Here is a 16374-nt window from a genome sequence, read left to right as displayed (position 1 = left end):
AAATACACACAGGCATGTATAATTAAGAAAAAAATATTATATCTAAAATATTTATATTTATATATATATATATATTATAAAGTATATATATATATATATATATATATATATATATATATATAAATCTATATACATTTATTTATTCATTTTTATTTATATATAAAATAATTATACACAGTGCACCCACATATATTTAAACACAGACTTTTATTTTGGATGCGATTAATCACGATTAATCGTTTGACAGCCCTAAAAAACAATATTGTAATATTGATATTACTGTTTTTTCCCCCTAAATATCAAAAATATTTAGATAGATATTTTCAATATTTTGAAACAGAGCTATTCACTGATCTTCTGTTGCTGTCTTTTCTTTTTTGCATTCCATTGACTATCAGTACAATCCCATCTTATCTGTTTTACTCTATTTTTGATCAATGTAAATGCAGTCTTGGTGAATATAGTTCTTTCAGAAACAAACAAATCGGTAACACTTTATAATAACTACACGCTAATAATCATTAGTTAAGCATGAGTAAACAGTTAATTCATCATTCATAAAGCCTTAATAGACATTAATAAGCAGTTTATAAATACAGCTATAAATGCTTTCTTCTTGATTTAAAAATATATCTATAATTTATTTAATAATTGTATTTTCATCCTTTATTAATGATCAATTTATCATTTCTAAATGAAGAATTGCATTTTTTATAAACCAGTTATTTAAGAGTTGTCAGTGGTTCATAAGATTACTTAGAACGTGTAAGTAAATGATTAATAAACTATTTAAATGTACAATCATTCATCTTATTATTCAGATATATAGAGCTGGTAAGTCCCGCCCATCCGTAAAACTCCAAGTGGACCTCTAGGTTGAAAAACTGTCAATGCAAGAATGAGAAAAAATAATTTTCTGATCCCGTTTGAATTGTGTATGTTGTCTGTGAATTTTTTTATATAATTTCTCATGTAATGAGTTTGACAGTATATTGTATGATTCTTTGGCTAGCAGTTGTGGAATAGACATAACGAGAAAGACTACACGTCACATATGTGACGTCGCCGCATAACACATTTTCCCTCCACAAATCACGATGCAATAATCTAAGGAATTAGATCGAGATGTCTGTGTGTTGTTTTGTACCCAAATGTCACCATTCAAACAATGGTTTGTTTAGCGGGATCCATGTGCTACTAGTGGTGGTGACGTACATCAAACGCGTCGAAAGCAGCGAAGAGTTGTAGTCCACAAAGTGCTCTCACACAAAGTCTAACCGTATGAAAATTCTACCCACTAAATTGTGGCATTCTTTACATGAGAATTATATAAAAAATTCACAGACAACGGGATTAGAAAATAATTATTTTCTCTCATTCACTTGCATTGACGATTTTTCAACCTAGAGGTCCAGCGGGGTTAGCGGAAGGGGCGGGACTTGTGATGGTTACACAATGTGTTAATAAATGCTTTATTAACATGTATTTATGCTGTAATTCAGGGATAAGTCGGATAGTTATAAAGCATTTAGTAATGCCAGTCAACTGTGAGGACTATTCATGCCTTGTAAAGCATTTATAAAGGAGATTTAAAGTCTGTTAAATATTTCTATGATCTGTGTCACTGTGTTGTGTTAGTTACATATCACTGTTTAAAATTGATGCGCCTTTAAAACTCCTTTATAATGCTTTACAAGGCATAACTAGTCCTCATTTTAGATGAGCTCACAAAACAGTTAACTGACCACTACTAAATGCTTTATAACTATATTTACTACACTTACCTACACTTCCTAAGTGATCTTGAATGACTGGCAACTCTTAAATAACGGGTTTGTAAATAATGCTCTACTTCATTAAGAAATTATTAATCGATCATTAACAAAGGATGAAAATACAATTATTAAATGCATTATAGATATGCTTATAAATCAAGAAAAAAACATTTATAGCTTTAAACTGCTTATTAATGTCTATTAATGCTTTATAAATGATGAATTAACTGTTTACTCATGCTTAACAAATGATTAATAGTGTGCAGTTATTATAAAGTGTTACCAACAAATCTTATATGTTTGTTAATATTACTTGTTTATGTGTACTATTTTTATTGCTACTTTACATTACACAAATTCTCAACATACGCAGTTCTGCTGCAAATGCTTTGGCAATATGGTTTTCGTCATTCCAGCGAAACACACTACAATTAAACATTAAGAAGAAGACAGGAAGACAGAAAGACAGAGAGAACAAAACATGTCAGGATTGAGGCAACTTTGGAGAAGGGCCTCAAATATGATGAAAAACACATCTCCGTCTCCTCAAAGGAATGTGCTTCACCCCGCTGCTATTTTACAATGAGCTCTCTGAATTTCAAAACTGTGAATGGTATACGGATACAAGTTTCAAGATGGCATGAAAAACACTGCATAAATTCAAATGAGCCCATCTGTTGTTGCATTATAAAAGATCAAACGAGGCTGAACAGAAGAGAATCTGATTGCCCATTAACTCAGTAGGAGTTCACAGGCTTTGCTCTATGCCTGCAAGCACACATTAACATTGTCACTCCTATTGTATGGCCTCCTGCTGTCATGCTGGATTCCACAAATGCCTCAATTTCTCCCTGTGGATCCACAGAGGCAGTGTTATCATTTCCTGCTTTTAGATGGATGAGATAAGAGTGCATGTGACCCCCTGAATGGACCCCCTCTCCTTCTGTCACCCCTGACCTGTTTTCCATCATAACGGTGTAATTAATGAGGACCATCGATTCAGATCTGAGGGCCGATATGCTTTGCCAGATTCATTGTAATAGGCAACATTCTTGGTTTGTTTACCCATCGGTAGACCAATGGATCTCGCTCGCACGCATCTTTTTTTTTTTCATTTTCTGCCTATATTATAGTGGGAATTCTGTAGACTGCATAGTTAACTATTGTATACAATCTGTGAAATGGAGCTTATTACTAGCTGAAAGTATTTTCAAAGTATCCAAAATATTATGCGTAGCAGATAACAGATTTTGCAATTCGTTTCAATTCAGCAGTAGCACAGTATCCTCTCTAATTCATTTTTTAAAATAGCTGCTGCAACAGTGATTGACCATAAACCAGGTGTGACAACAACAAAATACTGGGCAACAGGGCTGATTAAATTATGATTATAGGCTCAATCTGTTCTGAATATCCTATTCCATTAAGGAAGTAACCCTCCAACGTGGGAGACACCTTAAATAAATATCATTATAATGTGCAACTTATTGTGTTACTGTAACAACACTATTTACGGGAATTAAAGGGAGAATAGTTGGATTGTATTACAAAAGAATGACTATATTAACAAAAATGACTCTGCAATTTGAGTTTTGATTGAAAGTTAGTTTACACCAGTATCCTCACAACATGATGACTTTGAATTGTTGAACTAAAATGAGCACCATCGCATCGTAATGTTGGCTGGGTAAATAGCTGATGCACTGGAACCTGCTAGAGTCAAGTGGAGGGATTGTGACGTGAATGGCTTCACTTAAGAATTCTAACATCTTACTGTCCCACCACCACTGACTACCTTCGCAGCTGTCTTCCATATTCAATGAGTGGCGAAAGAACTACTGGTATGTAAAATATTTGGAGTGACTTCAACCACTGTAGAATTTTGAACGAATGTCAATGTTGATCAAGAGTGATACAAAAGTAGATTGAATTTCGATTACATGACTATTCAGACTGAAGGCCCGTTCACACCAAGACAAACATTTGGGTCGAAAATGAAATGGCTGTTAATGCATCTGTTCAGACTGACAAGAAAATTCACATGTGATGAAACAGATTTGTTTTTATGGAGAGGTATTTTAATCAGCATTGCACTGTAAAGAAAACCGGTTAACTAATTTATGCATTTGTCTTAAAGGTCCTATATGTAACTTTTTTTTATAAAATGAATCCTTTTTTATTGCCTGTGTTTGAAGGGGTTGTAATCACACATTGCAATGATCCACTTTTCGGGTTTTGCTATTACCTCTGAAGGCCAATATTCATATTTATAAGTGAGATCTCCGGGTCGGATTTCCTGTGAAATCCATCAGATGTGACGTGCATGCGCGCTCCCGAGCCTCTCTATCCAGTCAACCATGTCTCTATCCAGTCTTTATACAGTCAACCATGCGACAAACGGCACTTCAGCTGACGACATGGAGTCTGATAACCCCCCAAAACGTCCTGCCTCCAGCACAACACAGACTCCAACACAAACTCCACATAAATATAAAAACAAAAAAGTTTCATCTGCCCAAGCTCGTCAGGCAAAACGTGAATCTGATCGACTCCGGACGAAAAAGTGGATCAACATAGTAAAGTCTAGTGAAATAGCAAACTACATGAAACATGACATGAATACAAAAGAATGTTCCACGATAACAAAAAGTCGGTGCTTTAGGATGTAACTTATTTTATTTACTAGATCTACTGACTAACGCCACTCATCCCACTACTATCATTTTGTTTATAATACCCATTTCCAGACACGTTCAGTACAGTAATGTTACTTCCTACGATCTTACTGATACACTGAAACTGTTCAGTTAAGTTCACTAACCGTTTTCGTTATCATATTATACATTCACCTATGTTGACATTGCTGATTGTGAAAGATACACGAAAATAGTAAGTGAAATGGCTTATGCTATATAGCATCACATGTCGGCTAAATGCAGTTTATTGTAACATTATCATGGTACGAGCACAGAGCATTAGTTCAACGTCAAGCTGACAAAAGTAGGCTATTATTGTACCTGCAGTGGGAGTTTACATTAGTTTCTAGCATGTTGTGTGATTATTTCGCCGTTGCGTTGAAAGTCTCCATGTGGCCGGTAATGACTGCTCGCTTTTGAGATCTAGCAGCACACGAGCATGAGCGCTCTTGTTGCATTCCGCTAAAAATCGCATACAGCACTTTTAACAGGCAAAATCGAATGCGAAAATTGGATCAAATGTAATTTGTGTTGGTGTGAGGTCGCGCACTCTTAGAAGAAAAGGTTCTATAAGCGCTACGTATTTGAAACCCATAAAAGGTTCTATACAGAATAAATCATAAGAACACTTTAGGGTTCTATGCAACCAGGAAAAAAGGTTCTATATGTAACATTTGATGAGGTGCATTCATTATCATTTGTTTTGTCCTTTCTGGATTAATTATTTCATATTATTGACAAACATCAAGACCCTAAAATGTATTTGTGAATGCATGTGAATAATCACAAAATTCAAGATATGGGGGTTAGAAAATTTATATATTTATATCATTTAATGTAGTTAATCAATATCACACGAAGAGTGCAATTTCAGTTTTTCTCCTCCAAAAATCAGCATGATTAAAATGTGATATTAAGTTACAACAACAGTTTAATATACAATAATTGAATTACAACTACAAAATGTTGCAGACTAATCTATATATGAATGAATAATAGCTTATAAAGAACCTTTGTGCCAAAAGGGGTCTTTCTTGTCATTATAGAACCTTAGTTAGCCTATTTAAAAAGTTCTTTGGAGTTGAGTAAAGAACCATATGCTTCATATATAGAACCCGAATGAACCCTTTTTTTCTAAGAGTGCACTGCCAAACAATATAGTCTAAATAAATAATCAGACCTGTACCTGATTTAGGAACACATATGAAAGTGGCCCAAATCAGAATTAAAAAGATCAGATTCCATGTGGTTTGTGCTGTTCACACTGTTTTGGGAAACCAAATTGGAGACATATATGAGCAAAACATATTGATTTGGTTCACTTTTGCCCGCAGTCTGAAGTAAAACATGCAAAACAATTCATGAAAGAGCAAAACTGTAAAAGGTAAAGAAAATAATTTTTTTTTACAATTTACCCCCAACTTGACACTTCATCAAATTTTATTTGGAGGAATTGTGGCAACTGGCCCTGGTCTCGCATAAACTAAGAAAGCAAGTTAGCATGAGGATAGAAATCGCTAGTCTGACTGCCTTGTGGAGTCAAGTCTACACCACAGGCCCAAATAAGAACAAATCGAGAGCAGTCATTTTCTCACACACTGAGGCAAATCCACAAATTCTCAAAACACCCCTCAACACATTTCTAAGGGGCCTTCAAAACCAAAATATTTTCTGAGTTTGCGTCAATCCTCCAAGTAAGAATGTAAACAGGCAATCCCTCCTGAAAGACTCTATCGTCAGTACAGCAAGAGCACATGAAGAAATCAGACTCCCGTATGTACAATGAGCCTCGGCTTTGACCCTCCAAAGTTGGCACACCCTCTCCCTGCACATTTCGCATTCCTTAAACACAATCACACTTCCCCTCCACCTCTTCAGTTCTAGGAAAACAGCAAACGAGAATCCAGCACAATCAACAGCTGAAAGGAATGTCAGCATGTTGGCAGGTCCAGATAAGAAGCACTAAGCTGCTACTGCATAATAATGTATGTCGATAAAAGAGTGGAGTTGAATTCTCTACAGGAAAAAGCTGTGAAGAAAAACAGTGCAATACACTGATATGCAAAAGATAAAAAAATCGCTTCAAGGTTGTTAGCTTTTGCGGTGTCACAATCATAAACATCAGCATCAACATAAACAAACACACACACTAAGTGATAGTTCACCCAAAAGTGAAACGTCTGTCAATATTTACTCGCCCCCATTACGTTCCATACCCATAGTGTATTTCTTTGTTTTAAGAAGCACTAACAGAGATATTTAGAAAAATGTTTACTGTTACATTTATCACAGAATATTATGGATAAATGCTTAGCAACAGACAATAACATACTCCGTATTATACACATGCTTTGGAAAGTCACGGAAACACATTGCATTGTATATTGATTTTAGTGTTTGAGGGGAAATGTCAAATGGCGAAAGAAAACATGTTAATTGGAGTAAAAAAGAGTTTTATTCTTATATTTATAGTCCAAAAGTCTATTCAGGAAAGGTTTGCAGATACAGGTACAAATAATAGGAGGATGTGCAATGCTAGGTAGGGCATTTAGTTAAACGGGTCGCTTGGAATGTTCATCCACTCAATGACACGGACACTGCAAATATGCACGTTAGCCCAAGGTGTAGAGATGTACAGTGTGAAACATTAGCTTATGAATAGCCAGGATTAATTTTTAACCCCAGGTGTGAAATATTAAAAGAAAAAAAAAAAACAGTATTCCATTTACCTGATGTTTAGAATGACCCAGCTATTTCAAGTGCGAAAAACCATTGCGTAAACTATTTCTTTAAAGAGGATTCTTATCCCTCTCCCTTTGTTTGGTTAGTTAATATATACATAAATGACACCAGAAATAGTGCTCAGACCCTCACCAAAATAATCAGTCCGAGATCGCCTACGAGTGAAAATGTGAATATTTGCTCGCATGTGACTTGCGTTGACAAATTTTGCTACACTACGCTTTGTAAAAGCAAACCGAACCAAGAACATGCAATATTGTAACTTTTAAGACCCTGTTTTGAACCAAAGCAAATAATGTACAGGTCTGAAAACTCTTATTCTTGGACTTTACAGTTAAACCATTTACCAAAATATTACCTAAACTCAATAAAGCTAAATAACAGGCTGAAACTTTTCAGTTTGATTTCTTCCTGGAAAGACAACAGTTATGAAAGGGTTTGAATATGAATGACTTTCTTCACCTTAGGCCCAAGAGCTGCCATTGATTCACAAATGAAGGTGTTCTAATCCTCATATTCTGCTTTTGTCATTCCTAAATGGGGCAAATGACACACAGAAGGACACAAATTCAAGTCTATTGCTATACCAACACAACAGAATTACACCCAAAATGGATGCATACACACCCTGGGGTGTGTGTCCATTCTATTACATAAGTTCTTAGTGGTGGAGAGATGGGCAAAGCAGAGATTGAATGCTGCGCATAAAGGGCAACCCAATCTAATTACGACAAATGGCCGCCCTCATTAGGGCTCAAAGAGGCTATGACACAATTTAGGATTACATAATACTAGTGGTTACACTACACATAGTCCTACCTAAAGACAGAAGGGAGGGAAGTAAATATCCTGCGATAAAATTAGAGCATGGTGTTATTATTTCTGACAAGTGAAGTGAAGGCCAAGTATGGTAACTCATTCTCGGAATTTGTCTGTCTTCAACGTTTAACCAACCCATCCAAGTTGGTGCACACACATTAGGAGCAGTGAGTAATATTGTAACATGAGTGTTTGTAGTTTGCAGCACTCGTCAAAAAAATATAATAGGACTAATTTGTTAAAAAAAAGCCTAAGAGTTTTAGGATTTAATTTTCATTTAATTTAAAGGTCAGATTTACGTGAAAAATGTATTTTTCTCAGATGATCGCATGCTTCAAAACAGCAGCATGTGCACTCTGCGTCTCAAGGTCCTGAAGTGGCCTAGTCAGTGCAGACCTGAACCCAACAGAAAATCTTTGGAGCGAGTTGAAAGTCTGCATTGCCCAGCGAAAGCTCCGAAACCTGAAGGACCTGGAGAAGGATTGTATGGAGGAGTGGGCCAAAATCCCTCCTGCAGTGCAGTGCGTGCAAACCTGATCAAGAACTACTGGAAACGTATGATCTTTTTTCTGATATATCAAATACGTATGTCATGCAATAAAATGCAAATTAATTACTCAAAAATCATACAATGTGATTTTCTGGATTTTTGTTTTAGATTCTCACTCGCAGTTAAAGAGTACCTGATACAAATTACTTCTACATGCTTTGGTTGCAAAACCTGCAAAATCGGCAGTGTATCAAAAACAGTTCCCCCCACTGTATAAATAAATACGTAGGACGGGACTTGAGTTTGTTCACCATGTTTTACTATTGCAGCAATCAGATAGTGACAAGTTGTCCAGCCATCACGTCAGTAACAGACTGTTCTCATGAAATGGCGTATGTATTACACGCATTTTCATTTTTGGCGTGCTATCAACACGCATAATCGCTTTTCGGCGTGTTTATGAACGCTGTTGACTTAACGTTACATTACTGTATATTTGCTGTAAATCTATGACCTACCCCAACCCCGTCCCTAAACCTACCCGTCACTGGGGTTAATACCATTTATGAGTCTTCCCCTACCATCCTAGGGAAAAAAAAATATCGCTCCCCAGATTTAACGCCATGTATTTAGTATACACATGGAATCACTCGGACATCTAACGGCGTAAAAATACACGCATTCACGAAAATGCGTATACATAACACGCCACTTGACTTGAAAGTGGCGTATGTTTACGCAAAAGTCACAATGCCATGTTGCCAGCAAACACGTCATCAGAGTGTCGTTGCAAAGAGGGGATATTATTTTTATTAAAAAATGATGAGAGCACATGAATTTGATGTGCATGGTAAAAAACATTTATAACAAATACATCAATATCCCATGAAAAAAAAGAATTGGCAATTTTAATTTAATGGTGACAAAAGAAAAATAAGACTTTTACTGGTGCCTCCTTCTCTTAAAAAAACAACAACGAATAAACCTTTACATATAAAGCTGCATGATGCCTCGGCCCCACACAGTCCCAGTCCCATTGCCATAATTCGTTATGTGCAGGCACCAAAATAACCCAGTTTCTTTCTACCTCACACATTGCTATACAGATAGTCACGCCACAGCCTGTTTCCACTGAATTTAGATCAGATAGGTGACCAATCGCATGAACGTTTCCATCTGGCTGCTATATGACACAGTGGCGGCCTGTCAGGTTGAGACGGCACCTCAGAGTGGCACCATATCAGGACCAAAACAGGAACTGGCCCTTTTCCATGAATGAATGCTAAATAGACATGTTTTAAACATGGCTAAAATGGTTGAATGCTTTGTCCATTGACTGCTTTGTGAAATGCAAAAAGAATTCACTATCTCTGTTACACACTGAACCTAGATAAGAGCGAGCAGTCAGTGCTGAATAACTTCCCCATGGACAAACTGATAAGGCAAATATTGCTATATTCAGGGCAAAGGAGACTAGTCTAGAATGAATTGACCATGGCGCATTAATCCTTGAATGGAGGTGCTCATAGGCAAGCTGTTTGTTCAGAGGATCCTTGGCATTGTTCCTCACACATTGAATCATTCTGATAAAACCCAGCCCACGTCTGTCTGCGAGACATTCGGAGAATCCTGAGGGCGTTTGGAGCAGTTTAATGTGAGGTCTTGCCAGCCAGGCCTTTACTCACTTTCATGACAGAGATGAACAATGAGCTCCTCCATACACAATCATGTACACAAACACACAGACTGTGGGCTGGAAGTGAGGCACGCTGCCCCCCGGAGGTTTCGCCAGGCTCTGGAATGTGAGATAAAGGCGTAAGCACTGTATGGTCAGCAACAGCAAACGTGGGAAAGTGTCTCTTACTCCTCTTATCTCGTCAAGGAATGCAAGCTATCTAGAACAGCAATGCAACAGATGCTTCCTGAAAAGAGAAAGGAAGAAAGAATCCTACCTTTGCAAGTCATTTTTTACAGGAAGGATATTTCCAAGAATAAAAGCAAACAAGGGACGGTGAACTGGGTCATATTCTATTCATGCAGTTGTATTTTATGAGGAAGATCAACTTCACAAACAAATTACAAAGAAATAGCAAGAAACACATTGGATTAAACGTGAATTTTTTAAGTAGAAAGACTAAAATAGTATTTTCTAGCAAAGCATACTCTAATAATCTTTATTTATGTTAAAAGTGTACAGTGTATAATACACAGTTTATATTTTTCGAAATAAGAATGATTTTTTGATATGTTTTAGCTTATCTCAAGGGCATCCAAGATGTAGGTGTGTTTGTTTGCACAGTATTTTCAATTTTAATATTTTTAGGTCAAACCGATCTTGTCTGTCAGTCATATAATGGAAGTCTATGGGGTCCACCCATGGGTCCACCTCAAAGAGCATGCACAGAGAAGTCAAAATTAAACATGATTTAATGACTCATAAATGTAAGTACACATTGATGGCCTAAGACCAGAAATGAACGGTTTGTGTGAGAAAACGAACAGGATTCATATTCAGATTCGTTTTTACCTCTTGTAATCACAGTCACGTCCAAGTACTCTGAGGGCGAGGGCGCTTCTGTCTGCGCAAGCGCCAGCAAGCGTCGGAAAGCCCCGGATTTACAGGAAATTGCAATGGAAGACGATTTCGATATAACAACAGACAACGTCGATTTTTTTTCCGCAACCACGCAATACATCACTTCCTTCAGACCGAAGCGCCCGTGCCTTCAGATCACTTGGACGTGGCTGTGGGTACAAGAGGTAAAAACGATATAAATACTGTTCGCTTACTCACAAAAAACGCTAGTTTCGTGTCTTAGGCCATCAATGTGTACTTACATTTACGAGTCATTAAATCATGTTTAATTTGGACTTCTCTGTGCATGCTCTTTGAGGTGAACCCAGGGTGGACACCATAAATCTCCATTATTTGACTGAGAGACAAGAACGGTTTGACCTAAAAATATCAAAATTGAAAAGTGGAAACAAAGACACCTACATCTTGACACCTACATGCCCTTGAGGTAAGCTAAAACATATCAAAAATTAATTTCAAAGTAAACTATCCCTTTAATAATATTGGGGATTTTTTTTTCGCACACTTTGGGTCCCTTAGTACCAACAGAGCATTGTTTTAATGCCACAGCCTACCTGAGTATTGTTGCTGACCATATCCATCTCTTTATGACCACAGTGTGCCATCCTCTGATGGCTACTTCCAGCAGGATAATGCACCATGTCACAAAGCTCAGATCATCTCAAACTGGTTTCTTAAACATGACAATGAGTTAAATGGCTTCCACATTCACCGGATCTCAATCCAATAGAGCAACTTTGTGATGTGGTGGAACGGGAGATTTACAGCCGACAAATCTGCAGCAACTGCCTAATGCCATCATGTCAATATGGGCCAAAATCTCTGAGGAATATTTCCAGCAACTTGTTGAATCTAAGCCAAAAAATAATTAAAGGCAGTTCTGAAAGCAAAAGAGAGTCCAACATATGACATTTCATATTTTGGCTTCTAATAAATATAAAGTATTTCTGTCACCAGAAAGAAATCAAATTAAATCATTTTTAGCCGGGGACATCTGGTTAAGTTGACACGGAATGACCTTACAGTTAATAAATATATTCTCTTGCATTTATACATAGTGAGTGGAGTCTCTGAGTCTGAACTCAGTATCAGGTAGCTCTGATCCTTTTTTACGTCTTCAGTTACAAAGCAAAATTAAATCCTGTGGTGTCAGAAATGGAATTTCACTCTTTTAAAGAAGCTATTTATTACACTAAATGTACGGAATGTGGTGCATGTATAAAGATATAACGCATACACCTGTTAGTCACATTAGAAGCTCAGATATGCAAGCAAGCTACATTCAGGAATGAGATAAAGACGTCATGGTTCTAAACACTTAAAGTGGAGATGCTGCAAGCACATGAACTGTGTTGTTTGTCTGTTTGCTTCAGCTCCACTTCTTATATTAAAGATTCTCTGGCATTGATATGTGCAGTGTAAAGGCCAGCATTGACATCACCTCTGCAGTTTTACAAGCCTATGATTACACCTACATGTTTGTCTATTGGAAGCTATGTAGTGGAACATTTTCTTGCTGAGGGTCAGGTCATGTTTGGTACTTCTGCCTCTGGGGGCACATGGCTTCAACTGATCCAATAGCTTAGGAGAACATGCAATTGGTTGGAACATTCATGACATCGTTATCTCATTGCTCAACAAAGCATGTTTCATGCAAACTGTTCTTAGTAACCATGATTAATAATGGTTGGTGGAATATGCTGCTGTTAAAGGGATAGTTCAGCCAAAAATGTATTTACTCTCATGTCTTTTCAAACATCTGTGGAATTCAAAAACTGCAAAAATATCTCTCTGTGAGTGTGCGTGTGTGTGTGTGTGTGTGTAGTGTGTAAGATATTCAACACAGGATCAAACAGGCTACATCTTTATTCGGGAGACTGAGGACAAGAGTGTTCAGCAATACTAACTTACATCAACACACAAAGATTGCTGTTTATCGGGCAATCTGCCTCATCACCCTCCTCTATGGTTGTGAAACATGGACCATCTATGCTCGACATCTGAAAATGTTGGAATCTTTCCACATTAGATGCCTGCAGCGCATTCAAAGTGACATGGCAAGATCGAGTGCCACATATTAAGATCCTGAAACTGTTGGAGTATTAAGCAACCTTAATGCTCTACCAACTTAGATGGCTTGGTCATGTTGTGTGTGAGAATGCTGCCAAGTCGCCGTCCACATAAGATAATGTACTTTATCTAAAAGGCTTTCTTAAGAAGTGTGTGATAAAGCCCCTAGTGCAGTAAATCGCAAGCTCTGGTAGTAACTTTATCAGAATGGAGTTCAAAGTTATGAAGACAGGAGAACTGAACATCGCCTGACTAAAAAGACACCAGAGAAACTACGCCATGCTTGTTTCTGCCCCCTTAAGACAATCAGGAGAAACTTTTATATGGCCTGTCTGGAAAAGGCCGTGTGCATCCCGCATCGGACTATACAGTGATCAAAGAAGCCAAAAATTATAGGAGGAGTTATCATCAGACGACAATGGACTACCCAGAAAAAGACGTGTGTGCGTGTGTGTGTGTGTGTGTGTGTGTTTTTAGAATGGAACTCAATAAGTAGTGATGTTTTGGACCCCAGTGGGTTTCATTGTGCGAGCAAGAACATTCTCTAGATTAAAATATCTTCTTTTGTGTTCTGCAGAAGAAATAATGTCATAAAGGTTTTTGAAACAACATGACGGGGAGTATTACTTTGGAAGAGCTTGATGGAAAATGTTAGTTTACTTGTTAAAGAAGTGTATTCAACCACTAGTCACCTGGTGCCATGAATTACAACTGAAACAGCCTCTTCAATCTGGATCAGGGCCATTATGGTCTCGTGCTAAAGAATGAAAGAGATTAATCCATAACAGGCCTGATGGGCTACAAATGCTAGTTTTAAAGGGGTCCTATTGTGCCTTTTTATGAAGTCTTGATTTTGATGTTATTGATTGGGGTGTACTAGAATATGTTTTCATGCTTGATTGTTCAGAGAACGCATTATTTTTACATATTTTACATTATTACAGCACCTCTCTCCTCAGTCTGACTCAAACACGCCAATTTCGATGAAGCCCCTCCTTCCGAAATACGAAATGTGCTGTGATTGATTAGCTGGCCCAATGTGTTGTGGCAGCGCTAAACAAGTTTTCCGGAAATGTCCCTCCCCAGTCCCCTCAAAACTGTAGTTCTTCTCTAGTATAAATATTAAAGTTATTTATTTTGTTGTTTTTAAATGTGCATTACAAATAAAGTTGGTATGGTATTTCAAAACAATTCGAGCCTGATTCAGATCCTGACAATGTTAGCCATCATTTAATTGTGATATTTGTCAGAAAACTATGGTAATACAAACAGTAATCGATCGATTCAATTCGAATCGATTTTAACCAAGTTCATCAGTCTTAGGAAGGTCAAGCAAATATTTTTGAAAACATTGTGGAAAAAACAGTATCTCTTTAACATAGCAACAACACTGTCATCTCTAATGCAGCTCAACCAGGCCTCGTTCCCTTTTTGGCGTAACTTCTGTGAATAACTTCATTATTTAAATGAGTAACAATGTGACTTCATCAGATCCGGAAAATGTTGTAGTGCAAAGTTAAACGAGCAGTTCGTTGTAGTAGTTGTTGAAAAGGGGCTTCTGTTAAATGAAATATATCCCTTTGGAGTGGAGCATAGTAACCTTGCAAAAAAAAAAAAAAATATATATATATATATATATATATATGTATGCTCAAACAGCAACATTACACACTAACTAAAGCAGAAAAAGTGGGGGGGAAAAGTATAATTGGACCACTTTAAAGTATTACTTTGAGAAAGCCAAAGGAACACCAAAAGGAGCTACTGAATAGTATAATACCCTACCTGAGGGTGGGAGGTTTTGGGGGTCTGTTGTAAAACTGAGTTTCAAAATACAATTTAATATTATTTTTTACAGATTACGCTTTTTGTGTAAGTGTCGTTGTTACAGAGTAAGTTAATTACAAAAAAGTACTGAGTAACTGGATTCAGGTTAGATTTTGCTTTAGGCTGGGCAAATTGCATATAATTATGCACAATTTTTATTATTATGCAAGTAAGCTAACGTATAACAACAACGCTGTAAAATAAAGTGTTACCATTATAACTGTAAAAAAAAAACTCATTACAAATGTTATAGAATTAATGTAAATACATTGCGAATCGTGCTTGCGCCATCTATTTGGGTTGTAAAGGTAATATATTTTAAATTTACTCACCCTTGGCCATCCAAGATGTAGGTGATTTTTTTTTTTTTCAGTAGGATTGTAAAGATGTTTTGCTAAACCGTGGTCCTTGGTAATTCATCATGTATCAAGTGCCGTCACTTCAAGAGTTAAAAACAAAACAGAACAAAAACATAAACATATTACATGCAAAATAAAATAATAAAATCAAAACATGTGGCTCCTGACGATACATTGAGGTCTTATGAAGCGAAAAAATCGGTCTGTTGAAGAAACTGAACAATATTACCTGTAATCCACAACCTAGGAAAAACGTCCTGAACACAATCATGGCAGTCTTGAGCACGAGCTTCCTGTCGCCTAATGACGTCTAGCAACACACGTGAGCTGATGCTGTGTTTACAACAGAGAGGTAAGATGTAAATGGCACACTTGTGCTTTTCCTGGATGCCGCAACCTATATAAAACATTAAGATTACGTTCGCTCGCGCGATCTCAAACGAGGTGAACTTTTCACACATTCCTAACGTTTGAGGTCCAGCAGGAGTTCAAACAACAAATTAAAATTGTCATCATTGAATCACCCTCCTTACGTTCCAAACCTAATTGAACTGCAGAATATCAGGGGTCTAAACAACAGTAAACCCCACAGACAATAACTGTATGAAAAAAACATTTAGGGGGTTTTATTTTAAATATATGTTTTTTTTGTTTTCCACAGAACCCAAAAAAGTTCATAGTTACAGATAATGACTGAATTTTTGTCTTTAGGTTTGAAGCTAGTCTCACTTTACAAGGGTTTTATGGCTGAATTCCATATATTACATGGTCAAAAAGTCTATTATGCAAAAAGTAATTTAAAAAAAAAAGTATTACATTCTGAAAGTTTTGACCTTTTAAAGTAAAAGTTTCGAAACAAAATTATCAGATACATTCTTGGTCTCTGTTCAACCAGTCAAGCAAGTCAAGTGTTGATTAATCTCAGTTCGCCCTTGACTTTGTCCAGGGCCTCAAGATTCATAAGATCCATGCAAATAAAAAAATGCTTTTCCTCTGCAAG

General features: G+C 36.9%; 1 long non-coding RNA gene across 1 annotated transcript in view; it reads right to left on the bottom strand.

Moving 5' to 3' along the window:
- Nucleotides 1–15866, bottom strand: part of LOC148977718 (uncharacterized) — a 36963-nt gene extending 21097 nt beyond the window's left edge. The window contains exons 1-2 of the long non-coding RNA XR_016169495.1: nt 15604–15866; nt 15348–15454 (exon numbers count right to left, since the gene is read on the bottom strand). This is a non-coding gene — a long non-coding RNA (uncharacterized LOC148977718). The remainder of the gene's footprint in view (nt 1–15347; nt 15455–15603) is intronic.
- Nucleotides 15867–16374: the final 508 nt, after the last annotated feature.

The sequence above is a fragment of the Pimephales promelas genome, chromosome 8, assembly GCF_988280905.1.
Source record: "Pimephales promelas chromosome 8, fPimPro1.hap1.1, whole genome shotgun sequence".
NCBI classification, from domain to species: domain Eukaryota; kingdom Metazoa; phylum Chordata; class Actinopteri; order Cypriniformes; family Leuciscidae; genus Pimephales; species Pimephales promelas.
This window is presented reverse-complemented; position numbering and strand designations above follow the sequence as displayed.